Source organism: Saimiri boliviensis, chromosome 9, assembly GCF_048565385.1.
Source record: "Saimiri boliviensis isolate mSaiBol1 chromosome 9, mSaiBol1.pri, whole genome shotgun sequence".
NCBI lineage: Eukaryota > Metazoa > Chordata > Mammalia > Primates > Cebidae > Saimiri > Saimiri boliviensis.
Window position 1 is genome coordinate 84,722,579 of NC_133457.1, and position 27,551 is coordinate 84,750,129.

General features: G+C 36.1%; 1 long non-coding RNA gene across 1 annotated transcript in view; it reads right to left on the bottom strand.

Moving 5' to 3' along the window:
- Positions 1 to 27,551, bottom strand: part of LOC141585678 (uncharacterized) — a 298,927-nt gene that overhangs the window by 105,129 nt on the left and 166,247 nt on the right. The gene's annotated exons all lie outside the window — the stretch shown is intronic.

A 27,551-nucleotide genomic window follows, 5' to 3' on the forward strand; every position in this document is an offset into this window, starting at 1 on the left:
GAAGTAGTTTATGAGTTCAGTAACATAAAGTGGAGATCTGTAAAAGAATAGAGTTTGTACTTGAAATTGTTATCAGTTTAAAATAGAATGCTATGACTTTAAAATATTTTAAGCATTTTTAAGAAGAAAAGAGAAGACTCAAATTGCTAAAAAGAGAAATAAAGCAGGGAACACTATGGACAAGCGTATGCTGACAAATTGGGTAACCCAGAAGAAATGCATAAATTCTTAGAAACACACTACATACCAAAGACTAAATCAAAAAGAAATAGAAAAATCTGAAGAGATCTATCATTAGTAATGGTATTAGATCAGTAATCAGAACTTCCCAACAAAGAAATGCTCAGGATCAGATAGTGTCACTGGGTAATTCTATCAAACATTTAAATAACCACTAACACCAATCCTCCTGAAATTCTTCCAAAAGTTGAAAATGAGTAAATACTTCCAAGCTAACTATATGAGGCTAGTATTACTCTGAAGTCAAATCCAAAGACACTACAACACAACAACAGACCAATGCTTCCAATGAAGATTGACACAAATATCTTTAACAAAAGATGTTTAACAAAATACTGGCCAACCAAATTAAACAGCCAATATGACTGTACATATGACCAGTAAGACTTATTTATGGAATGTAAGATGGTTTTACATACAAAATCAACCAATGTAATATACCACAATAACAAAATGAAAGAGAAAAGTAACATGAACATTGAGATTGATACAGAAAAATATTTGACATAATTTAGCACCCTCTCATGATAAAAATAGGACAGAAAAAATTAAAACTATCTCTGTTTGTAGATGGCATGATCTTGTATGTAAAAACACTCAAAAAAGTGTCAGGACTAACTAACAAATTCAGTAAAGTTGCAGAATATAAAGTCAGTACATAGAAATGAGTTATATTTACATACGCTAGCAATAAATAATCTAAAAAGAAATTTTTTAAAATCCCATTTACAATAACAACAACAAATGAAATATTTGGAAATAAAAACTAATTAAGGAAGTGAAAGGCTTGCATACTGAAAACTACAAAACTTGCTGACAAAAATTAAAACAGAAACAAATAAATGTAAAGATATCATATGTTCATGGATTGGAAAATGATATTGTTAAGATGTTCATACTACTCAAAGTAATCTACAGATTCAATGAATCTTTATCAAAGCCCCACAAGCATTTTTTACAGATATACATAAATTCATCCTAAAATTCATATAAAATCTGAAGGAATACTGAATACCCGAAACAATTTTGAAAACAAAAAACCAAGCTGAAAGCCTCACATTTCCTGGCTTCAAAATATATTATGAAGTTATAGTAATCAAAGCAGTGTGATACTGGCATAAAAACAAATACATCAATGGAATACAATGGAAAGCCTATAAATAAACCCTTGTGTATTTTTGACAAAGGGACCAAGACTACTTAATGGATAATGAACACAAAAAGTATTGGGAAAACTGGATATTCACATGCAAAAGAACAAAGTTGGATTTTTATTTTATAACATATACAGAAATTAACTTAAAATGCATTAAAGATCTAAAACTATAAAACTCCTAGAAAAAAATAGGTGAAATTCTTCATGGCATTGTACTTAGCAGTGACTTTTATGACACCAAAAGCACAGCCAACAAAAGCAAAAATAGACAAATGGAGCTATAGCAAACTCAAAAGTTTTTGTGCATCAAAGGACACAATCACCAGAGTGTAAATGAAACCCATAGAATAGAAGAAAGTATTTACAAATTGTACATCTCAAAAGGGATAAAAATCAGAATATATAATGAACTCTTACAGCTCAACAATGAAAATCAATTAATTTAGAAATGTATAAAGAACTTAAATATTTCTCTGAAAATAATATACAAATCAGCAAAAAACATATGAAAATATTTTCAACATCACTAACCATCAGAGAAATGCATATCAAAGCCAAATTGGATACCACCTCACATTCGGTAGGACAGCTACTATTAAGAAAAATAAAATAATAACAAGTGTTGATAAGGATGTGATAAAATTGGAACCTTTGTGTATTGCTGGTGGGACTGTAAAATGGTATAACTGCTACAGAATGGTGTTTTCTCAAAAATTAAAAATAGAATTACCATATTATCTAGCAATCCTGCTTCTGGGTATATATCCAAAAAACTGAGACAATAGTCGCAAAGAGATATTTGTATGCCCACGTTCATGGAAACACTATATACAATAGCTAAGAAGCAGAAATAGCCTAAATGTCCATTGATAAATCAATGGATAAATACACTATTACATATACGTTATGTATGTATGTGTGTATATATATGTATATATTTATACATATATGTGTATGTATAATAGAATATTACTCATTTTTGAAAAGAAAGAAAATCCTCTCACACTATACACTTAGATGAACCTTGAGGACTTTATGCTATTGAAATAAACCAATCACAAAAAGACAAACACTGTATAATTCCACTTTCATGAGGTATCTACAGATGTCCAATGCAAGTGAAAAACTTCTGGATATCTGTTTGACAACAATGAGAATATACCTAATACCATTAAACTGTACTCTAAAAATAATTAAGATGTTAAATTTTATGTTAAGTGTTTTTACTATAATAAAAAATTGCATTAAAATATTTCTTGATTACTCAATTTTTTGGCACCTCCTTAAATTTGCACTTAAGATAAATTCTATCTCAGCACTTCCCTACCAGCCAAAAGATGTACCTGAGCCAGTGAAAAGGAAATCAAAATAACATATTCTGGTTATTAGATATTGTCCAAATTTCTCTAAATTTGTTTTCGTTCTACTCTGTATCCATCAAAAAATGTATGCACTTCATCCTTGATAAAGAAAGATAACAGCAAAAATGGTGCCAGATTTAATCCCATTGAAATTCTCAAAAATCCTGATATCATGGCCTGCTCTATAAAGCATTCAAAGGCTAGTTGAATCCATATTAGTTATTCAGCACCACACAGTCTTCCCAGAGGACTAGAGACCTCAGATGGTTTGAATAAATGTCAAAACTAGCTTGAAAAATGGCATTTAGAATTGAGTAAAGTGCTATCCAGAGAAATTGTAGCTTAGAGCCTAGATATGATGGATATTTGAATATACAATTCTGAAAACAGCTAACTTCTCTGTAAGAGGCATATGCTCTAGAAAAACAAAACAGAATGCAGAAGAATGGAGATGATAATTAGTATTTAATAAGACTCATCCTACTTCGATGAAAAGATTAGAAGCAAAGTTAATAAACTTAAAAGTAGGTTAACTGTCTATTCTGTTTCTTAAACCGACCATTTTTTGTCTTTATTGTATCCCAAATGAACTCAAAAATATAAAAGTCTACCAACTAGATATTTGTTGAGTATGTGTTTAACTATATTCAACTAGTATTTGAATACCCCTGTAACAAACACTAAGGATACAACTGTGAATACAACCTACAAACAAAAACAATTCTCCAATTTTTTGAATAAAAAAGAACATTGGAAATTAGTTTGCTCTTTATTTTCACACATTAAAGAGACTTTTTGGGAAATTCCAAAAGCAAATAAAATACTAGACTTTCTAAATGAGGGGCTCCAGATTGTTTACTGTGAACCCCAGTACTGTCAATTGGCAGTCAGTTCCCAGCCAAATCTCACTCCCCGTGGCCCTCACTCCTCTGAATTATTAGCGTGTTGAGTTCTGTGGAAGCAAGGCCTCACCTAAAAGATATTTTGCAAATGACTTTTTGAGGGAATGTTGTCAGAAGGTACCCATGAGGGAGCAAAGAAAGCAGAATACAGTCAGAAAGGGACTGAGCAGCAACGCGGTCTCAGCCATAGTCTAGCTTCAGCCTGATACTGTGAGGAGCTCTAGAATATGAATTACATGACAGTGTGGTTTCATCTGGAGACAAGACAGTAGGCTTTCAAATTCCAATATCATTCAGTCATTGTCCATGGCAATCTCTGGCCATCAAGAGTAGGGGATAAACATCCCAGCATCTCCAGGTGAGACAGTTGCCATTAGCTAAAGACAACTGGAGGATGAATGCCCAAGTCCAGTAAAGGAAATCTAGGCAGGGCAACAATATTACCTACTCTGGCATGAAAAGCCAGTTTTTCAGGGAAGCAGTCCCAAAATGGCAGACTTTGAAAAGTTAACAAATAGAAATCATCCTTATCCTAGAGAATTAATCTAAAGAATTTCTTAGTGATGCCCAGCCTCCTCCAGCCAAACATATTTTCTTTAATACTTGCCTGTTCCCATTTATTCTCCAATCCCAATAAATCTGGGACACCATTATTTTGTTAGTAGTAGAGAAAGCCCTCCTAGAATGGTTGAGCCGCATCCTACCTGAGAGATCATCTGGTCCAACAGATTTCACATATTAACATCAAAGAGCTATAATTTTACCAGAAATCTTGTGGAAATCCTATGAGTAGATCCAATGAAAGAGGACTCATTCTGGTTTAAGAGGGGAAGGAAGGGTACTGATCACTCATAGAATTAGGTGGTTCCCATTGGACTACAAGGAACACATTTCCGCCCCAACTCTTAGCATGTGGCTTTGGTCAAGTTCTCTAGAAACAAAGCCTCGTGTGTGGGGTTTTGCAAGTGATATAATGATTGAGTGATCTCAAAAGAAACCTGTAAGAGAGACAGGAAAGAGAAGTAGGACAAGGAAGAAACTAGCAAGAGAGTGGGTACAGATGAAAGCAAAAATAACAAAGATCTAGTTGAATTTTACCATTGCCCATGGTCTCATAGCTCCCAGAGGTAGACAAGGGTTGAAGGCAGACAGACTCATCCTGTTCCAGGGCTATTCCCAAGATGCCTGTCTAGGATAGGCTTTTTAGAAACAAGTCCTGAAAAGGAGAATATTTTGCAAGTAATTTATTGAGGGAGTGCTCTTACAACACAGAAAAATCTTTAAGAAGGTGAGGGAAATGGGTAGAACAGAGGAAAGAGCTAAGCAAGGAAAATAGTTCTAGCTGGTATCTGGCTTAAGGCTGATCCCATGGATAAGGATAAAGGGTACCACAGTTATGTCCCAAATTGAGGCACGGAGCCATGATTTTATACCCCAGGATCAGTCATTGGTTTGGGGCTCTAGGAAGAGCATAGCTTTCCAGGCATTTCCTGGAGAGGCAGTTCCTCTGGACAAGAAGCATCTGTGAGTCATTAGCTTTGACTGCTCACCACAGCTGGTGCACAGGTTGGACAGAGAGGCATTAGGCAGGCACTCATAACTTTTACTACAGTATCTAATGGGGCTCCCATGCAGTTTCAGTCAATGTGAATGTAACACCATGGGAGCCCAAACCCAGAGCAATGTCTAAGGAACAGCTTCAAAAGACACAATCACAGATATCGCCCACAGTTTCCATTTGGTCTTCTATTTTTTAATTTTTTCCTTATAGTGTGAATTTTATCACAGGTTTTTAAAAAATACTTTTATCTCTAAAGAGGCCCACTTTTGATTCTACAAGTAAATTGCCTAAACTATAGATAAACCTCTGTGTTTGTTGAGGGGATTCACAGCTCCTGTTAAGGTTGTTCCTTTTCCGTCTGTGTGCAGAATCTGTACGGGACAGTCCTCCACCCACCAGACCCCTGCCCTCTGCACCACCCACCCTCCTTCTCCAGCTTGTACTCATACTGGGAGGATATTCCTGGGACTGCTGCTATGATTACCTCTCCTGAAGAGTCACTATAGGTTTTAAACAGTTACCCAATTAGCTGTTTTGTAACATTTTTTGGTGTTTATTCCCTATTTTGAGTCTCCTCCCCACCCTTATTACCACAGAAATCCAATTGGATTTTTTAACGAGGTTTTAAAGAATCTGTGTTGGTTTTGGTTTTAAGAGGAAAGGATGCAGAACAGGTATTAGCAGAAGGGAAAAGGCAGAAAGCAGCCTGGTGCAAAAAAGTCAGAGAGTTAGAACTGGAAATATTCTTCAAGATGTAAATCATGTGCTTTCAAACTACTTTTTGAGAAGCTTTTGCATTCCTCAGCAGGCTCTGAGCTGGTTTTCAGAGCCATAGGGAAAGAAAATGTGGGTACCAAAGCACACACTCACAAACACTTTTAAAAGTCAATCTTGCATGCTGTTGTATGTTTCATAAAATAATTTGAGTATCTACTTTTAAAAAAAGGTTTGAACGTCAGAATTTCGTCTGGAGGAGATGCTGTCAAATCACAATCCACATTCCCTCAGCATTTACCATTTCCATGCACGTCACTGGCATAACTTTGCCTAAAGACTTTCTCTGGCTGCAGGATCCTGCTCTACCACAGGCTAGCTGGACATTCCAGGCAAATAACATCTCCTGGGAGCAGCCCTGAACCAAAGACTGATGGGTGTATAAATGCCCCAGCTCCTTCCTCTCTCACACATGACATCTCTGAGGCATCTGGTCTGCCCTGCTCCCAGGGTTCCTCAGTGGGATTAAGCTCCAGGTACCTGCATTGATAACCCTGATAATACATCTCCTACTAGCTGTTGTCCCTTTGCTGCCTTGCTTCCTCAATTCCTGTCCCTACCAGTATTTCCTGGGCTGCCTTCCCTACTTGTATTCAAATTCTTATATCAAGGGCAGCTTCTGGGTCAGCCCAAACCAATTCGTAGCCCAGTTCAATATATTACTGTTCAAAAAGCATAGGTGTGTAACTCAAGGGGCTCAGGCAAGGCTTGGATTCAAAATAAGTTTTGACTTCCCAATTCAATATCAGCATAACATAGCCATTGATCTTTATATTAACCTATGCTCACCAACTGATTCTTCCCTTACAGGTGAGTGGTCCTCATTAAAATATATATTTGCTATATGAACTTTAAGTACTTACATGAAAGCATTTATAAATTATATTAAACATGTATGACAATGTAGAGTTAAAATATTATTACTCTGTACTCTATCAACCAATGACATCTAGTCAATATTATCTGATTCTTTGGTCCTTCTATTATAAAATTTACTCATTCTCTACCTTTCTGAATAAAGAAACACAGATGGAATAGGAGAGTCTAATTTTTTTCCAGAAGTTCTGCTTTTATATATTAAAATTTTTCTCTCTTTTCTACAATGAATTCTCCTGGTACTGAATACCTCTTTTTAAATCATGTGTGGAATTGTGAGGCCTCCTCATCCTCCACGATGAAGGTTTCTGCCCAACCAGATCACTTGCTGGTACCAACTACCAATCTGTGAAATGCCTAGAAGAGAAGATTGGAAAAACAGAAGGCCAAGGTGGCCCAGCACTTCAGAATGGGTAAAACCATCCCTGCCCAGGGCCTTACATAAGCTGGTCTTTCCTCACTTCCCTTCCCTACCAGTGACCTTACCAGGACCTTACAAAAGTTGGCTACTTAAAAGGGAGTAGCAATGCAGTATTTGCTTCCTCTGCCTATTCTCATGAATTAAAGAGGTGATCCTTGGAAAATTTGTTAGATTGTTTTAACTGATGTCTGAATTAATGGCTTTTCTGTATCCATGTTCTTTCTCCTATAACTTTGTATTAAAATTCCTACTCACTCTGACTGTGGACTACAGCTTGTGATTTGCTTTAACCAATAAAATGCCTCCAAATAATGCTGTGCAGTTCTGAGCCTAGGCCTCGAGTGCCATTGTGTGCTCTTTATTGAGAGCCTGCGTCTCCAAGGAGAACAAGTTTGGGTTCATCTTCCAGAGGCTGAGAGACCACATGGGGGAGAACCAAGCTGCTCCAAACCAATACCCACCCGAAACCCTGAGGCTGAACTACCTATCTAAGCATAAGATAAACACAGAAGCCTATCTGAGACCTCAGGAATCTCTCAGCTGATCGCAGCCCAAATTTTCAGCCTACACATCATGAGCTAAATTAACAGCTGTCAATTTCAGACAATAAGTTGATAATTTGTTATGCAGTATTCGATAATGAGTACCACTTCCTTCCTCTGAAAGAAACTTGGAAGAACGTACCTGATGTTCAATGAGTTCAGAGTGCCTACAGAGAACCAAGTCAAAGCACCTTAGCTTTGCACTGCAGGGATTTGCCAGCTCAGCTTCTACTTATTATATAATCTCATACTCACCTTATAAAACGCCTGTGTACAAGCAGTGAGCCTGTCCCAGTGCAGTTTTCTCCATTCCCTGAAAAGGGTCCCTGCCTTTCCTCATGGAATAATAATAATAACATAACAAGAACAACAATATTTATTGAAAATACATCATGTATGAGGTACTATTGTAAGAATTTGACAATGAGTATTTTACTTAATTTTCACTGTGCTTTTAGATGAAAAGTGCTGTTATCATTCCAAGTTTGAAGGTGAGGAAACAAGCAAAAGGAATTTAAGTAATGTTCCCAAGGTCAAGAGCAGAGATTTAATTCTAGACTATCTGCCTCCAGAGGCCACAGAGTTCCTTAACCATGGCCTTATCCTACCCTGTGCCTGGCACCTGTCACGTCTCATTCAAGGCCGAGCTTTCCTATAACAAGAGCCATCCTTACCTCTCCCTGTGTTTACAGGCATTATTCAAACACCTTTGTATATGGTGAATTATTTATTACACTCAACAACCAATAGCTATTACTATCCATCATTATCCACATTTTAGAGAAAGAAACTGAGGTGCAGGGAAGTCAAGTTATTTTCTCAGGGTCACATAGCATGTTAGTGACAGAATCTCAATTCAAGCAGAGACTACCTGGCTCCAGAATTCAGGTTCTTGTACCACCAAACACAATTGTGTTCTCGTGTAACCTGCTTACACCATTGGGACAGGTTTCTGTGGCATCCCCAAGAAGAGCTGATTCTTTTTCTCTTTGTTTTTCAAAAGTTTTGTATTTGTGTCCAAACTTAACTTTCTGACTGTCTGTCTAACTATGAAAGAATTTGTTCTGCAAAATTAGAGACCATATTTGAAGTCATGAAAACTATATATTCCCCTTGCAGAAGAGAATATTCCCCTCAGCCTTGTCTAATGGGGAACCACAGGTCATGAATTCACATATTTAAGGACAGGGAGCTAGCTGTAATGAATGATGGTGCAATGCCCATGGGCTCTCACTGGGCTGGTGCACCCATTCCCTGGCACAGTCCTATTGTCTGCTCTCAGCTCACAGTGGCCCTCTTTCACAGAGGATTGCCTTCATCCAGTAAGAGCCCACACTCAGATAAATCTCTTGGAGGTCCCGCTGGCCAATGACTGATAGACACTAAGGCTCAAAAAACTGCTGCTGCTTCAGAGACAGACAACTCTGCAGTGGGATTTCTACTCTAGAGCACCCTGTGAAATCACACTAAGGTTTGTTTTCAGCCGAATCACATCTTTCATTGGCTCTTTTCCCTTCCATATCCAGCTTCCCTTGCCACTTCACAGGTTCTTGAGAGTACCTACTTAAGAAATGCAAGAGAATCCTCAACTCAGACATTGCTTCTTAGAAGTCCAAACTAAGATAAGGACTTCACAGACATAGAAAGCAATCTCATTAAGAATAAAAGTCCTATTTATTCCAGAAAAGTGCTATAAATTTATTTTTTAATAATATGCAAAAGATACAGAATATTTCTAATTGAGGGAGCCAAACAAAGAACCTTGTTTCTAACATCTAAGACTGAAAAATTGTTCTCAAGCAAAATTAAGTTTGTATCCGCTTTTATGTAAATAAGGGTAATATTAGCTGCTTTTACAAACAAACATCAAATGCAATGGACCAAACAAGGTGAAAATGTATTTCTCTTCTATATATCAGGTGCAGTTTCAGTTTAGAGGGCCACTTGACCCCACACAATCTTGGAGACTCAGGCTTCTCATGTTTTTCTACCATGGTATACACAGGGTAGTCTTCTTTGCTGCATGATGGGAGCCATGGAACAAACGCTGACTTGCAGCAAAGTTTAAAAAAATAAAAGATATGAAGGAAGCATGTCAGCTGGTTAAAGGCTCTGCCCAGAACTGAGATTACTTCAGTTCACATTCCATTGGTGAGAACCAAGTCACCACATCCAGGTGTAAAGGAGGGTAGGTGGTCAGCTAAGTACTTTGTACTATTGTACTGTACTGAAAAAAGAAAGATGAGAATGAATTTTGTGAAGAGTTAGAAATGAGTGCAATCATTATTATCAGTTTTTGCATTAGCTTTCTATCTTTTCTAATATTCACTATAAGGAAAATGAGGACACCCGAGGTAACAATTTTTTAAATTAACTACAGTCTGTCTTTTTGTGTTAACTTCAAAGCTGGTAAAACACATTTTAGAAAATGTCTTGTCCTCATAAATGTATCTATTGTAGGAAATAGTGTTAACTCATAAATTCTGCCTGATATTAATTGTGAAGTTGTAAATGAAGTTACCAGGCTTTTTTTTTCTTCCAACTTCTCTGTCAGGGTTGCTAAATAGAATTTTCTGTGACAATAGAGATATCCTATACCTGTGCTATCCAATACAGTAATCACTAGATATATGTGCTGATTGAGCACCTGAAATGAGGCTAGCATGACTGACAAATATTTAAATTTTACTTAATGTTAATTAATTTTAAAATTTAAATTTAAAGAGCTCCATGTGGCTAGTGGCTCCCATATTAGACAGAGCAGCTCTATATAGCAGTTCTAGTGAAAAAGAAAGTAGTACAGCTCATTTGTCTCTAGCAGCTGCTTGTTCCAAATTTGTATTGATGGTTCCTCTGACAGCTTCTGATCCAAGTACCAGGCAAGGCTTTGTTTAGTCACTATGCATCATCCTTGGTGTTTTCTTTTAGCAACAGGCAGAGTCGTTGACCCATAGCAAGCTTTTAATAAATATTTGTTAAATAAACATGTGAATTAATGAGATGTGCTCTGCCCAATCAAGTTAGGTCTGCTACATAGATATGATCCGGCCTACTTCAGAACTTTTTACAATGTAAGCAACCAAGAGTAAAACAATAATCATTAAACCATACATTAGTCTGATGTAGTTATTTTAGATGAGAACAACTGCCAGACAAATACATCGTGGCCATAGTGTCTTCTGACTAAACCATGAACAATGACATACAAAGAACCTACACTCCAAATAAATGCTTTATATTCCAGATATTTTGAATTTCTCCCACATATGCAACCCAGCATTATCCGTTTAACATCTGTATGCAACTTTACTAGAATAGCAATACAGTCAAGTACCAAAATTCATAAGCATATTTGCCATCTGGAGTCAAGATGAATATAATTTATCCATGTCTGGGTTAATCAGAGTGTAAACTCAGTCAGTTGATAGACTAGATATGAAGAACCATCATTTCATAAATGTGGGCCAAGTCAGTCACAAAGTTATTAGCACACATACTTTATGCTTAGTTCTACTTCTTTCTAGAGTGAGACCTCCAATATGCTGCATGATTTTACATAATGTTTGCTGAACATTATGAAATAAGTCACCCTTGCTAAGATTGTTTGATATAGGAAGAGATTCCTAGTTACAAAGAGGAAGCCAAGAGTGGGGTATTTGTTCCTCTCCAAATTGATAGTGCACAAAAAATGTACACTTGCACATATGATTAAAAACAAGCTTCCATGCCATATCCCATCTTCTCTGGATTTAGTATGGAAAAAAGAAGGGCCCTAACCAAAGACTGAAATGAAAAGCTACAGTTTCTCATTACAGTGAACCAAGTATGGAGTGGAAAAAGATAAGAAGGCATAGAGGGATGGGCGCAGTGGCTCACGCCTGTAATCTCAGTATTTGGGAGGCTGAGGCAGGTAGATTATGAGATAAGGAGATCAATACCAACCTGGCTAAGACAGTGAAACCCCGTCTCTACTAAAAATACAAAATACAGCTGGGTGTAGTGGCATGCGCCTGTAGACTCAACTACTTGGGAGGCTGAGGTAAGAGAATCGCTTGAACCCAGGAGGCGGAGGTTGCAGTGAGGCTGGGATTGTGCCACTGCACTCCAGCCTGGGCAACAGAGTGAGACTCCATCTCAAAAAAAGAAAGACAGAAGGCACAGAGAACAGAGAAGTAGGTAAGAAGATGCAGAGAACGACCCTGAATAACACTGAGCTCTTCTTCATTATTTGGAGGTACAAAAGAACTTGAGCCAAAGGGCTCAAGTTGTAGTGACAATAGAATTTATCCACAGTTGTAGTGACAATAAAATTTGTCCAGGAACCCTTAAAATAACGTGAAATTATTGTCCTTACAGATTTTCCAGTCCTACATTTGACCAGTTAGTAAAGTGGGTCTTCTTATACACCACCTACTACATATTTTACTCAAATTAAAAGCAAATTCTATACCTCTATACCACTTGTAAAAGGGATATAGCACTCATTACATAGATTTGGGCATTAGCATATAAAAATATGCCGACACACACACACATTTTAGATATAAGCAAACATGGCCAAGTAAGGTCCTGTGAAAAAATATATTCCCTTTTAAAGGCAATGAAAGACTCACAAAAAACGTCAGAATCAACTCTTTTAGATGGGGATTTTAATGGTTTTCAGGAATATAGAGAATGTTCATTCAGGGAATACAGTGAAATTTCAGTAAGAATACAAAGATTTGTGGCATTTTAACTTGCCCTATTCCTATCCCTCACTTTCCAACTTAGCAGAAGCCTTGAAAATAAAAGACCACATTCCCAGTCTGGGGAGAACAGAAAAGAACTGGAGGTTTTTCAAAGCTTAATTCCCCCCAGATTGTCATTTTTTTACCTGATTGGTGGGTCCCTAGAAGACTTTCTTTTATTTCATCTAAATTGGAGCTCACCCAGTGCAAAAAGCCTCTCCTTGGGAACATTTGTCAAAAACAATAAAAAGCAAAGGTTTGAAAGTCATGGCTGTCTGAAAGGACACATAACAATTTGGGCAAACAATAGACTATCAAAAGTGTAAAAAGAAAAGCTGAAAAATAAGATGTCCAAAAAGGCTTTCAAAAGCTCTAATATATTCCTGGGAAGCTAGAAGGCCACATACATGCATACAGTTATAAGTATACTCAAGAAAGACTTGAGATGACCCTTAGCTTTTATTCCTGGCTGACCTCGAAGCTTTGCACAAGCAGAAAGTGAAAGTTAAGGCAGAGTTGTCAGTTAACTGAATGAGAGTTGAAGACGTGTTCCAAGGCAGGTGTGTGTGCGTGCACACACACACACACACACACACACACACAGAGCACATAGGTGAAGAGTAGATTTATTGGCTCCAGACATTTGAGAAAATCCTTGTTCAAATATGAGCTATCCACAAAGCTAATCAAGTAGACGCTTCAGTGGCAACACACAAGAAAGAATACAGACTTTATAGAATTTGTTTAGAAAAATCACTAAACAAATAACTACATAAAACGGCAACAAAAACAAATCCTGGTGAGGGGGTAAAATCTCATTTCCCAAGTTATTGCATGCTATTTACAATGTCCTTGTCCTACCAACGACAACAACAACAAATAGGGTAAGCAAAGAAAGAAGAAATTATAGCCCTCACCTAGAAAAAAATGAGCAATAAATGGAAACTCCTTAGGGAAGCCCAGAAGTTAGACTTATTAAACAGATTTTTTTAAACCAGCTATTCCAAATATGTTCAAAATACTAAAGAAAAGTATGTCTAAAGAACTAAAGAAAAGTGTGAAAATGTCAACTCATTAAATAGAGAATTTTATAAAGAGATAAATATTATAAAAGGAGACAAATAGAAATTCTGGAGCCAAAAACTGTATTAACCAAAATAAAAAGTTTACTAGAGAAGCTCAGTAGAAGATTTAAGCAGGCAAATAAAGAACCAATATAATTAAACATAGGTTAATAGAGATTATTCAGTCCATTAATAAAGGGGAAAAAAGGAAAAAATGAAGAAAAATAAATAGAGCTTCACAGACCTGTGAAAACCGTTGAGCATATTGACACACCCATATTGAAAGTCCCAGAGAGAGGAAAAAGAAGGGGGCAAAAAAAAAGAAGAAGAAGAAGAAGAAGAGGGAATAAAGGGCTCTAGTTTCCAATCTGGAAACAACTTACCAAAATTTAAGGAATGCAGTGATAGCAGTGATCAAAGGGAACATTATAGCACTGAATGCCTGTAATAGAAAGTCATAATGATCTAAAATCAGTAGTCTAAACATGCATTTTAAGAAATTAGAAAAAGAGGAATAAATTTAATTTCAAAGTAAGCAGAAGAAAAGAAATAAGAGAGCAGAAAGTGATGAAATTGAAAACAGAACGTCAATGGAAAAACATCAACAAAATCAAAAGCTAGTTCTTTGAAAAAAATCAATAAAATTAATAACACTCTAGATAGCTAAGAAAAAATATAAACAAATTACTAATATCATAAATGAAAGAGGGGACATCACTACGGGTCCCATGGACATTATAAAGATAATAAAGGAATGTTACGAACAACTCTATTTCCACAGAGTAACATAAATGACACAGATCAATTTCTTGAAAGAAACAATCTGCCAAAAGTCACTCAAGAAAAAACATATAATTTGAATAGGTCTATATTTATTTTAAAAATTGAATTGATAATGAATAATCTTCCAAAACAGAATGCACTAGGACCAAATGGGTTCACTGGTGAATTCTACACAAAGTTTAAGGAAGAAATCATATCAATTCTTTATAATCTCCTCAAGAATATAAAAGAAGAGGAAATACTTCCTAACTCATTCTATGAGGTCATAATCACCCAAATACCAAAATTAGAGATATCACAAAAACAAAAAATAAAACTGCTGATAAATGTCTCTTCTAAACATAAATGCTAAAATCACCAATAAAATATTAGTAAATTCAATCCAACAATGTATGAAAAGAACTATACATCCTGATCAAGTGGGATTTATCCCAGGTATGCAAGACAATTCAACATTCAAAAAATCAACAAATGTAATCCATTACATCAATGGGCTAAAGGGAATAATGGCCACATACTTCCTAATTTTAATAAAAGACATTAACCAAAACATACACAAAACTCAATGAACTCCAAATAGAATAAGTTCAGAGATCCACACTTATACACATCATAAGCAACTATTCCAAAAGCTAAAGACAAGAATCTTGAACGAAGTTAAAAAGAAACAGGGAAACAATTCCTCACATACAAAGGTTCCTCAATAAGATTAACAGCTAAGGCCAGGCACAGTGACTCAAGCCTGTAATCCCAGCACTTTAGGAGGCTGAGGCAGGCAGATTACTTCAGGTCAGGATTTCAAGACCAGCCTGGTCAACATGGTGAAACCCCATCTCTGCTAAAAAATACAAAAATTAGGCCGGGCGCGGTGGCTCAAGCCTGTAATCCCAGCACTTTGGGAGGCCGAGGCTGGTGGATCATGAGGTCGAGAGATCGAGACCATCCTGGTCAACATGGTGAAACCCCGTCTCTACTAAAAATACAAAAAACTAGCTGGGCGTGGTGGCGCGTGCCTGTAGTCCCAGCTACTCAGGAGGCTGAGGCAGGAGAATTGCCTGAACCCAGGAGGTGGAGGTTGCGGTGAGCCAAGATCGCGCCATTGCACTCCAGCCTGGGTAACAAGAGCGAAACTCTGTCTCAAAAAAAAAAAAAAATACAAAAATTAGCTGGGCATGGTGGCACATGCCTATAATCCTAGCTACTTGGGAGGCTGAGGAGAAGGAGGCCACAGTGAGCTGAGATTGTGCCGCTGCCCACCCTCCAGCCTGGGCAAAAGAGTGAGATTCCATCTTAAAAAAAAAAAATTAACAGCTGAGACGATATATTCAAATAGCTTAAAAAATGTTAACCAATAATTCTATATATGGTCAATCGTATTTATTAATTTTCATATATTTAACCAGCCTTGTATCCCAGGAATAAGCCTGTTTGATTTAATGTATTAGCTTTTTGATGTGCTGGTGGATTCCATTTGCTAGTTTTTTGGTTTGTTTGTTTCCTTGTTTGTTTTTGGTGTAGGGGGAATTTTTGTGTTTATGTTCATAAAGGATATTGGTCTAGAGTTTTCTTTTTTCATTGTGTCTCTGCCAGATTTTGGTATCAGACTGATGCTGGATTTACAGATGAGTCAAGGAGGACCCTATCTTCCTTGATTTTTCAAAATAATTTCAGTAGAAATGGTATCAGTTCTTCATTTCATGTCTGGTAGAATTTGGTTATGAATCCTTCTGGTCCATGCTCATGGATGGGAGAATTAATATCATTAAAATGGCCATACTGCCCAAAGATAAATTCAGTGTTATCCCCTTCAAACCACCACAGACTTTCTTCACAGAATTGGAAAAAGCTACTTTAAATTTCATATGGAATTTGAGCCCGCATAGCCAAGACAATCCTAAGCAAAAAGAACAAAGCTGGAGGCATCATGCTACCTAACTTCAAACTATATTACAAGGCTGCAGTAACCAAAACAGCATGGCACTGATACCTAAACAGATATATAGACCAATGGAACAGGACAGAGGCCTCAGAAATAACATCACATATCTACAACCATCTGATCTTTGATAAACCTGACAAAAGCAATGGGGAAATGATTGCCTATTTAATAAATGGTGTTGAGAAAACTGGCTAGCCATATACAGAAAGCTGAAATTGGATCCCTTCCTTACACCTTATACAAAAATTACTGGATTAAAGATTTAAACATAGAACCTAAAACCATAAAAACCCTAGAAGAAAATCTAGGCAATACCTTTCAGGACATAGGCATGGGCAAGGACTTCATGACTAAAAGACCCAAAGCAGTGGTAACAAAAGCCAAAATTGACAAATGAGATCTAATTAAACTTATGAGCTTCTGCACAGCAAAAGAAACCATCATCAGAGCAAACATGCAACCTACAGAACAGGAGAAAAACTTTGCAATCTGTCCATCTGACAAAGGGCTAATATCCAGAATCTACAAAAAATTTAAACAAATTGACAAGAAAAAAAACAAACAACCCCATCAAAAAGTGGGCAAAGGATATGAACAGACACTTCTCAAAAGAAGACATTTATGCAGCCAACAGACGTATGAGAAAATGGTCATCATCAGTGGTCATTAGAGAAATGCAAATCAAAATCACAATGAGATACCATCTCTCATCAGTTAGAATGGTGTTCACTAAAAAGGAAACAACAGATGCTGGAAAGGATGTGGAGAAATAGGCATGCTTTTACAGTTGGTGGGAGTGTAAATTAGTTCGATTGTGGAAGACGGTGTGGTGATTCCTCAAGGATTTAGAGCCAGAAATACCATCTGATCCAGCAATACCATTACTGAGCATATAACCAAAGGATTATAAATCACTCTATTATTAAGACATATGCACACATATGTTTATTGCGGCACTTTTCACAATAGCAAAGACTTGGAACCAACCCAAATGCTCATCAATAATGTACTGGATAAAGAAAATGTGGCATGCATATATATATATACACACACACACACACACACATACCATGGAATACTAGGCAGCTGTAAAAAAGAATGAGTTCATGTCCTTTACAGGGACATGGATGAAGCTGGCAACCATCATTCTCAGTAAACTAACACAAGAACAGAAAACCAAGCACTGCATATTCTCACTCATAGGTTGGAGTTGAACAATGAGAACACAGGGACACAGGGAGGGGAGCATCACACACCAGGGTCTGTCGGGGTTGAGGGCCTAGGTGAGGGAGAACATTAGGAGAAATACCTAATGTAGATGATGGGCTGATGGGTGCAGCAAACCACCATGGCACATGTATACCTGTGTAACAAACCTGCACATTGTGCACATATACCCCAGAACTTAAAGTATAATTTTTAAAAAAGAATAAAATCATGTCCTTTGCAGCAGTATAAATGGAACCAGAAGCCATAATCTTAACCAAATGCTATATATTCTCACTTATAAGTGGGAGATAAGCATTGAGCACCCATGGTCATAACTATGGGAACAACAGACACTATAAACTACTAGCGGGTAGAGGGGGTAGAATAAAACTGCCTATCAGGTACTATGCTCACTAGCAGAGTGATGGGATCCATACCCCAAACCTTAGCATCATTTGATATCCCTACATTACAAATCTGCACATGTACCCCTGTATCAAAAATAAAAGTTGAAAATATTTTAAAAAGACAACTAATGGAAAATTACATAACAAACAAATGCATTAATAATAATGGTGATGAGAATAATAAAAGAATGCTATATATGAAAAAAATCCATCAAAAAGTCAGGGAAAATTAAGATATTCTCACATAAAAACAGAGTGAGCTTGTTACTGGCAGTCCTGCCACATGATAAATACTTAAAGGAGTTCTTCAGGCTGACATGAAAGGATACCAGACAGAAATTAAAATTTACACAAAGAAATAAAGAACACTGGTAGAGGTAAATATGGAGGTAAATAATAGTGAGAGTATAAACACATTTCCAGTTTGTAACTCCCATTTTTCTCTGATTGTAAGATAAAGCAGTAATTGATCAATGAAGTTATATGAAATTATAAACCTTCTTTATATTGTATGAACATAGAATTTATAATAGTAACAAAGCAGGGGAAAACAGCTAAATAGGAGAAAAGTCTTTTAACACTTTAAATTAAATTAGATTATAAAATTAATCCAGGTCAATTGTCATAAATTAACTGGTTAATAATAATCCTCAGGGCAATTAAAAATAAAATCCTCAAAGTTATACAGTGAGGAAAACAGCAAAGTAATTAAAATGGTACACTATAAAATTATCCATTTAACATGAAAGAAGCCAATAATTAATGATGGAAGGAAAACTAGACATAAGACATATACAAAACAAATAGCAAAATGTCAGGTGCAAATCTTACTTTATCATTGATCACATTATATATAAAAGGATTAAACTGTCTCTATCAGTTTCCTAGGGCTGTTATAACAAAATACTACAAACTGGGTCATTTAAAACATCAGGAATTCATTTTCTCACAATTCTGGAGGCCAGTAGTCTGAGATCAGGGTGTCAGCAGAGTTGGTTCCTCCTGGAGGCTCTGAAGGATAAACGATTCCAAACCTCTCCTAATGTCTAGTAGCTGCCAGAAATCCTTGTTATTCCTTACCAAGGAATAGGCAGAGACCCTAACTCCAACCTCTGCCTCTGCCTTCACATAGTTTTTCCCTTCTGTGTGTCAAATTTTTCTCTTTCTCTTTTATTACAATTTCATGTAATTGTAATTGTACAACAATAATTGTAATTAACCATGATAACAGAATACAGAATAAACATCACACAAAATAGGACACCTGTCAATGGATTTAAGGCTCCTCCCTCCATACCCAGAATTCATCTCATTTTAAGTTCTTAACTTGATTACAAGTCCAAAGACCTTTTTTCCAAACAAGTTCACACTCACAGGTATAAGGTAGACATATACATATATATATATATATATATATATATATATATATATATATATATTTATGTATGTATGTATGTATGTATGTATAGTCATAGTGGTTTGATCATTTGCAAGGGGACAACGGATCAACTCACTATGATCTTCAATTAAAAGATAGAATTTGGTGGGATGGACTTTAAAAAAAAACAGTAAACTAGTGTGCTGCCTATAAGAGACAACCTTGAAATTCAAAGGCATGAGTTGAAAGTAAAAGTATTGGGAAAGATATATTATGCAAACAGATACCAAAAGAGAGCTAGATTGGCTATCTTGATACAGGACAAAATAGATTTTAGAACGAAAATTTTTACTAGAGACAAAGAAATTGTATAATTATAAAAGGGTCAACAGTTGAAGAAGATATAGTAATTATAAACATGCATGCAAATAGCAACATAGTCTCAAAACACATTAAGTAAATGTTGAAAGAATTTAAGGAATAATAGACACTTCAACAATAAATATTGGATATTTCAATATCTCACTTTCAATAATAGAAAAACTAAACAAAAGATCATCAAGAAAACACAAGACTGAAACAGTACTATAAACCAAGTAGACCTAACAGACACCTAAGCAGTACTCACTCAACAACAGTGGAATAAATATTTTTCTGAAATGCTGATGAAACATTCTTTAGCAGATAGTAGGCTATATGGTCTCAATAAATTTAAAATGACTGAAATCTTACAAAGCATTTCATAGTGGAAGGAAATTAGATACCAAGAACAGAAGGAAATTTGGGAAATTCAAAATTATGTGTAAATTATAAAACGTATTTCCAAATAAACAATATGTCAACAAAATTTTGTGGGAAAATTAGGAAATACTTTGAGACAGATGAAAATGAAAACACAGTAGATCACAACTTATGAGATGCACTGAAAACAGTGTTCAAAGAAAAATTTATACTTTTAAGTACCACTTTGAAAATAATGATCTCCAATCAACCACCTAACTTTCCACCTAAACTTCTACTTAATGTTCCCTCTTTAAAATTTAGGGGGAAAAAAAGTCCTCAGAAAAATATCAGCAAACTAAACCCAGAAGCATATATATATAATGACCAATTAGGATTTATGTCAGGAATGCAAGATTGGCTCACAAAACAGAGATTATAATTAATCATATTGCTAGAATAAAGGGTAAAAAATCCAAAAGAAATACAAAAGAAGCATTTAACAAAATACAAGTTTCTGATAAAAACACTCAATGTATTAGGAATAGAGGAGAATTTCCTCACCCTGACAGAGGATATCTGAAAAACACGTAACGTCATACTTAACATTGAAATACTGAAAGCTTACATCCTAAGAGTCTTTCTCCCTTTTTCACGACTTCTATTCAACATTGTACTGGCAGTAGCATCCTGGGAATTAGGCTAGTTAAAAAAACATAAGGAAAGAAACAAACAAAAAACAAGTGAAATGGAAAGAAATAAGTAAATGAAATGAAACAAGTGAAATAATCTCTTTTGCAAATGACAGGATCTTACATATAGAAAATCATAAATCTTGCACAAAGAAACTATTAGAGCTTATAACATTTAGCAAGTTTGCAAGACACAAGATCAGTCTACCAAATCAGTTGTATTTCTATACATGAACAATGACCATTCCAAAATGGGATTTAGATAATTAGTCCATTTAAAATACCATCACAAAGAGTAAAATATTTACAATAAATTTAATCCATTAAGTACATGATTCATACACCAAAAACTATAAAATATCACTGAAAGAAATAAAATACCTAAATAAATGAAACAATATTCCATATTCACAAATTCGAAGACCTAATATTGTTAAGCTTGCAATAATTCCCATACTGATCTGCAGATTTAATCAATCTATATCTAAAGTCCAATTATCATTTTATAGAAATTGGCAAGCTGGGCCAGGCGCGGTGGCTCATGCCTGTAATCCCAGCACTTTGGGAGGCCGAGGCGGGTGGATCACGAGGTCAAGAGATTGAGACCATCCTGGTCAACATGGTGAAACCCCGTCTCTACTGAAAATACAAAAAATTAGCTGGGCGTGGTGGCGCATGCCTGTAATCCCAGCTACTCAGGAGGCTGAGGCAGGAGAATTGCCTGAACCCAGGAGGCCGAGGTTGCGGTGAGCCGAGATCACGCCATTGCACTCCAGCCTGGGTAACGAGTGAAACTCCATCACAAACAAACAAACAAACAAAAAAAGAAATTGGCAAGCTGATACTGTCATGTATAAATGGAAGGCACTCAGACTAGCCAGACCAATCCAGAAAACATAAAATGGAAGGATTTATTTTTTCTTGTTTCAAAACAGACTACAAATTTGCAGTAACAAGGACTGTGTGAAGCTAGCATAAGGGAAAACATACAGATAAATGGAATTGAAATTCAGAGTCCAGAAATAATTTTATACATTTATTGTCAATGGATTTAAAATATCAGTTCTTTCCCTATTGAACTGTACAATGAAAATTCTATAGGGAAAGAGTAGCCCTTTCAACAAATGGTGCTAGGACAACTGGTTAGCCACACGTAAAACACAAAATTGGATTCCTATCTCAATAGGAAAAATCAACTCGAAATGGATCAAAAACTTAAATACAAGAACTAAAACTATGAAACTCTTAGAAGAAAACAAATATGTCTTAATGACCTTGAATTACTCAATGGTTTTACAGATATGATATCCAATGAACAAGCAACCAAAGAAAAAATAAATACATTAGACTTCATTATAAGTAAAATTTTTGCATCAACAAACACTCACAGAATGAGAGCAAGTATTTGCAAGTCATATGTTTCATAAGGATCTAGTCTCTGGAATATAAAAAACTTCCAAAACTCAAAAAGACAACTTGATTATAAAATGAAGAAAAGGTTTATTTTTATTGTGGTAAAATATACATAAAATTTATTATTTTAACTATAAAAAAGTGTACAATTAAGTGGTCAAAAGTTCATTCATACTGTTATATAATTCTTACCACTATCCATTTTCAGAATGTTTTCATCATCCCAAACAGAAATTCTGTACCTGTTATACAATTAATTTGCAGTCTCCTCTCTCCCTAGCCTCTGGTAAACAATATTGCACTTTCTATCTCTATAAATTTACCTCTTTTTTTTTTTTTTTTTTTTAAGAGATGGAGTTTTGTCCTTGTTGCCCAGGCTGGAGGGCAATGGCGTAATCTCTGCTCACTGCAAACTCTGCCTGCTGGGTTCAAGCAATTTTCTCACCTCAGCCTCCTGAGTAGCTGGGATTACAGGCACCTGCCACCATGCCCAGTTAATTTTTGTATTTTTAGTAGAGACAGGGTTTCACCATGTTGGCCAAACTGGTCTAAAACTCCTGACCTCAGGTGATCTGCCCGCCTTGGCCCCCCAAATTGCTGGGATTACAGGCATGAGCCACCGTGCCCTGCTGAATTTGCCTTTTAGGTACCTCATATAAGTTGAATTATATATTTGTCCTTCTTCGTCTGGTTTATTTCATTTAGCCTAATGTTTCAAGGTTCATCCATGTTGTGGCATATATCAAAATTTCATTCCTTTTTAAGACTGAATAATGTTTCATTGTGTGTAAATACCACATTTTCTTTATCAATTTACCTCTTGTTGGATATTTGGGCTGTTGTTATCTTTTGGCTATTGTGAATATCATTGCTATGAACATTGGGGTACAAGTATTTGAGTTCTTGCTTTCGGTTTTTCTGAGTGTATACAAAGGAGTAAAATTGCTTCATCATATGGCAATTCTTTATTTCATTTTTTGAAGAATCTTGACAAAGAATTTAAATGGACATTTCTCCAAAGAAGGTATACAAATGTTTAATAGGCTCATAAATGGCTCAACATCATCAGTCATAAGGAAAATTCAAAGAAGAAACACAATAAGATGTCATCAAACAATCAGATTTTTTTTTAATGGAATTCAACAACACCTACTTCTAAGGAGAAGGTGGAGGAAACTGGATCTCTCATCCATTCCTGTTAGGAATGTAAAATGGTGCAGACACTTTTGAAACAGTTTGCCATTTGTTATAAAGTTAAATAAATATTTACTATATGAGGCAGCAATCCTACTCCTGGGTATTCACCCAAAAGTACAGAAAATATACCCACAAAAGCCTGCACAACTATGTATGTAGGCAGCTTTATTCACAACACCAAACTGAAAATAACACAATATCCCTCATTTAGAAATGGATACAACCTTGTGATACATTCAGGCAATGAAATACGACTCAACAATAAAAAGGAATGAACTACTGATACATACATCAACAGGGATGAATCTCAAAAACATTAATCCAAATAAAAGAAGCCAGACCAAAAGGCTGCACACTGCATGATTCCATTTATATGGCAGTCTGGAATGGAAAATCTATAGAGACAGAAAACGTAACAATAGTCAAAGATAGAGTTGACTGGAAAGAGGTATAGGACTCTTTGAGGTGATAGAAATATTCTATATGGTAATCCTAGTTGTGGTCATATGTCTACACTTTTGTCAAAACTCCAAGAACTGTCCCTGTAAAATGTGAATTTTACTACATATACAATACCATAACATACCTAAAAAAAGAAAAGAAACATCCTCCAGAAACTTAACACTACATGTGTTCCTGCATCAGTGTGTTAGATAGTTTCTGCTATTTTTTTCTCTTAAAAAGAAAAGATAAACACTGAGGTGGGAGAGCAGTGGCTTTCAGATGCTGTAACTGGACTCTTCCTTAAATCTCATTTTCACAAAAATGAGCCAAAATAAATGATATACTGGCGACTTGGCGGCACAAAGAAGACAAAAAGCAGACAAAATAACATGACATGATTTCATTTGTTGAAATTTATGAAGTAATTTATTTATAATGATTACAGCTGTGTAAATAGCTGTAATGAGGCTTACAAGGGCCTTATGCAAACTCCATTCTTTGTGCATCCAATTTTCTCCCTGAGAACGTGAACCCAGGGGAGTGGAATGTACACAAGAAGATTGAAAGAGCACAGACTTTCAGGACAAGACTCAGCCGGCACCAAAATATATTGCTTGGTAGATTACTGAAGCTAAGCCCAACTTCCACTTGAAAATGTAACTTAAGACACATTCACTATATAAAACTCGAATTGCTTATTGCTTATAAGCCTCTCTGAAAATGTCAATATTTCTTATCAGTGTTTGAGATTACAGGAGAGAATGAAGCTAGGAAAAATGTGAAGTGTTTAGTGCTTTCAGCATACACTATTTTCTTCTGTTCTCATCAGCCTATAATAGAGATTTATGGGCTCCATTTAGTATAATAATAAACAAATTATCTTTAAATCAAGGATCAGCTGTTTGAGTTGAACAGATAGCATCTGCTGCAACTCATATAGTGGGAGCAGACATAATCTGAGTTACACACACCCGCCCTGCTTTTCCTTACCCTCTTTGTTGCCTGCCCTGTTGTTCTTCTCATTTTAAGGCCAGTCAACATCCCGAGGCTGATTTGGGAGAGAGAGGAAGGAAGGAAGGAAGAGGAGATCATCTCAGACAATTTACCACCATCGAAGAACTAGAATTCACCATATTCACACTGAATTCATTACCCTCTTTTACTTTAGATGATATTGACAATCTGTGAGATGAAGAGAAAGAAGAGTTTCAGGGTAAGTGGTAGCTAACAGTTGAGGTAATTGTTCGAAAAGTATTGCTGATTATCTTAAATTTTCAATAAGCTATCTCCTCTTTGAACTAGAATCCACTGTTCTCATATCTGAAAGTCTGCAACATCCTTACATTAAAGATGTCTAAGAACTGCATGGTTCAGATCTTTGCCCTCCTTATTATTAACTTTAACCAAAGATTGATTTTGAAAGAAAATAAAATATTGCAGGCATAAAGTTTGTGTTAGCTCTAACTTAATTACTCATACTTGGGTCATTTAATGTATTCAATCATTATTTATTTATTTATTTAAAGAATATAAAGCTGGTGTGACTTGTGATCTGTAGAATATAACAGAGCTAACAGATCTAACATCCAGTCAACTCTTTCATTTCACATATTGGCTGGGCACTGCCCAGGCTGGTTGTGAGAACCGACAGCCGAGATAGGCAAATTGCACATCCTTCATGGCATATAATATTCTCAGAGCAAACGGAAATAAGAACAAAAACATATAAAAAGGAGGTAAGAAGAGAGCAAGGTAAAAAAAAAAAATGAAAGAAATAGTTAACCAAGTAAAAAAGACAATGGCCGTGCTCCAGCGAGTCCTTTGTGGCTCAGAGGAGCAATGCATTCAATGATTGCATCTGCTGACATTGTCATAGTATGTCACCGGACGCAGGACTCCTTAATGGGCAATATTGCATTTGATTCTCGTAACACTGCTGAGCAGGTATTATTTTCACATTTTAAAAAAGGAATTTGGCCTTGGGAGGCCACATGGCCTATTCAAGTTCATATACCTTCTACTAAATTGTAAAGCTGTAGCTTAATTCCTTGTAGAATGACAATCTGTTCTATTTACTCCGGAATGAAGAGGCTCCCAGGAAGTGAGACTTTTACTGCTAAAACCAGGATAGTCCCAATTAGACAAGGTCAGCTGGTAACCCTACTACCTACCCACTCTATTTCATTTCATGTTTAGTATATGAGAGCAGGACTCTGGGGTTCGTTCTTTCCCTAGGTTCCAAGGCAAATCATTTTAATTGACAAGTGATCAAAGAGATGTATAATGAGTCACCACCCCCACCACCCACCAGATTCTGGCGGCTGTGTTTTTCAGTGCCACATGGTTGGATGGCCATGCTTTGAAATACAAACCTGAGAAGATATTAAACTTTAAACTAGCAGAGCAGGTTCCAAATATTCCCATCCCACCCTCTTTTTAGCAGTTTCTGGACTCTTTTTCGCCTAATGGGAGCGTTGGCTGGAGAAGAGGAAGCAAGTTATTTTTAAAGTTTTGCACACATCTCATCGGAGTATGTGACAATGCACCATTCATGCTGCGTTAATCATTACCGTGGGTGTCCCAGAAATGACAGTGAGCAATTTTATGAAAACTTTATAGTCAGTAATATTACTCCCACGGCGTGGCAGAGAGAGAAGCAAAAGAAAGCTTAGCAGCTCCTCTCTGTCACTTGAGCTTTAGGAAAATGCAACACTGACGAACATCAAATTGTAAGGAAAATAAGTAAGCTCCTTTTGAAACAATTTTAATGGAATTATACAAAGAAGTTAGAAAAATGACTAGAGAGAACATTCTAGACAAAAAAATATTTAATTGGTTTTAAAGCTTTTAAGTTGTGTATCATTGTTTAAATATGTGAGGAAACCATGTTTCTCTTAATAATAACAAAGAGCCTATGTTGAAAATCTATAACATGCCAGATACTCCTCTCAGGATTTTACTGTATTATTTACTTGCAATACCTGTATTAAATCATCACAATATTAATGAGGTAAAGATGCTTGATGTATTGCTTCCATTTTCATAGTTGGGGAAACTATACACAGAGTGGTTCAAAAACTAGAACAGAAACACATCCAGTGCCTGATGGAGCTGGGATTTGTATCCAGGCTATCTGACTCCAGAGCTGACATCCAAAGCACCAAACCACACTATACTTCCATGGCACAAAAAAAAATTTCTGTCCACCACAACTGCTACTAAAATCTCCAGATATTCACAGGTATAAATAAACTATGAGCAGAATAATAGCTTGCTAATAGGAGAAGATTTGAAGCACAGCTCTTTGGCAAGAGAGTGAAGCCCTGTGACTCTATTCTCTCGGTATTTCCTGATAGTGAAATTCAATCAGAAAGGAGCCTGTCCAAATGCTCTTATTTGCATTTAATTAAAATTTGTGCTCTGTGAAGTTTTTCCTGAGAATATATACCCATGATTGCTAGATTAAATAGCAACGTAACTGAGCCTGCCATGTATTTTTACATCTTTTATTAAAATACCCGCAAATATAAACAAGTTAAAAAAGACAAAATTGGAAATAACAATGCAAACAAAAGTTAAGAGAAGACCAGATGCCATGTGGGAAGGGAATTTCTACTAACTATAACCAAAATGGTTTGGGTTAGGGACTTTATTTTTAGATTACACAATACTTTCGCTATACTCAGAGCAAGTTCAAAATAGGCCCGGAGAAGACGGAAAAAGACCGATTCATTCTTACTGTTGG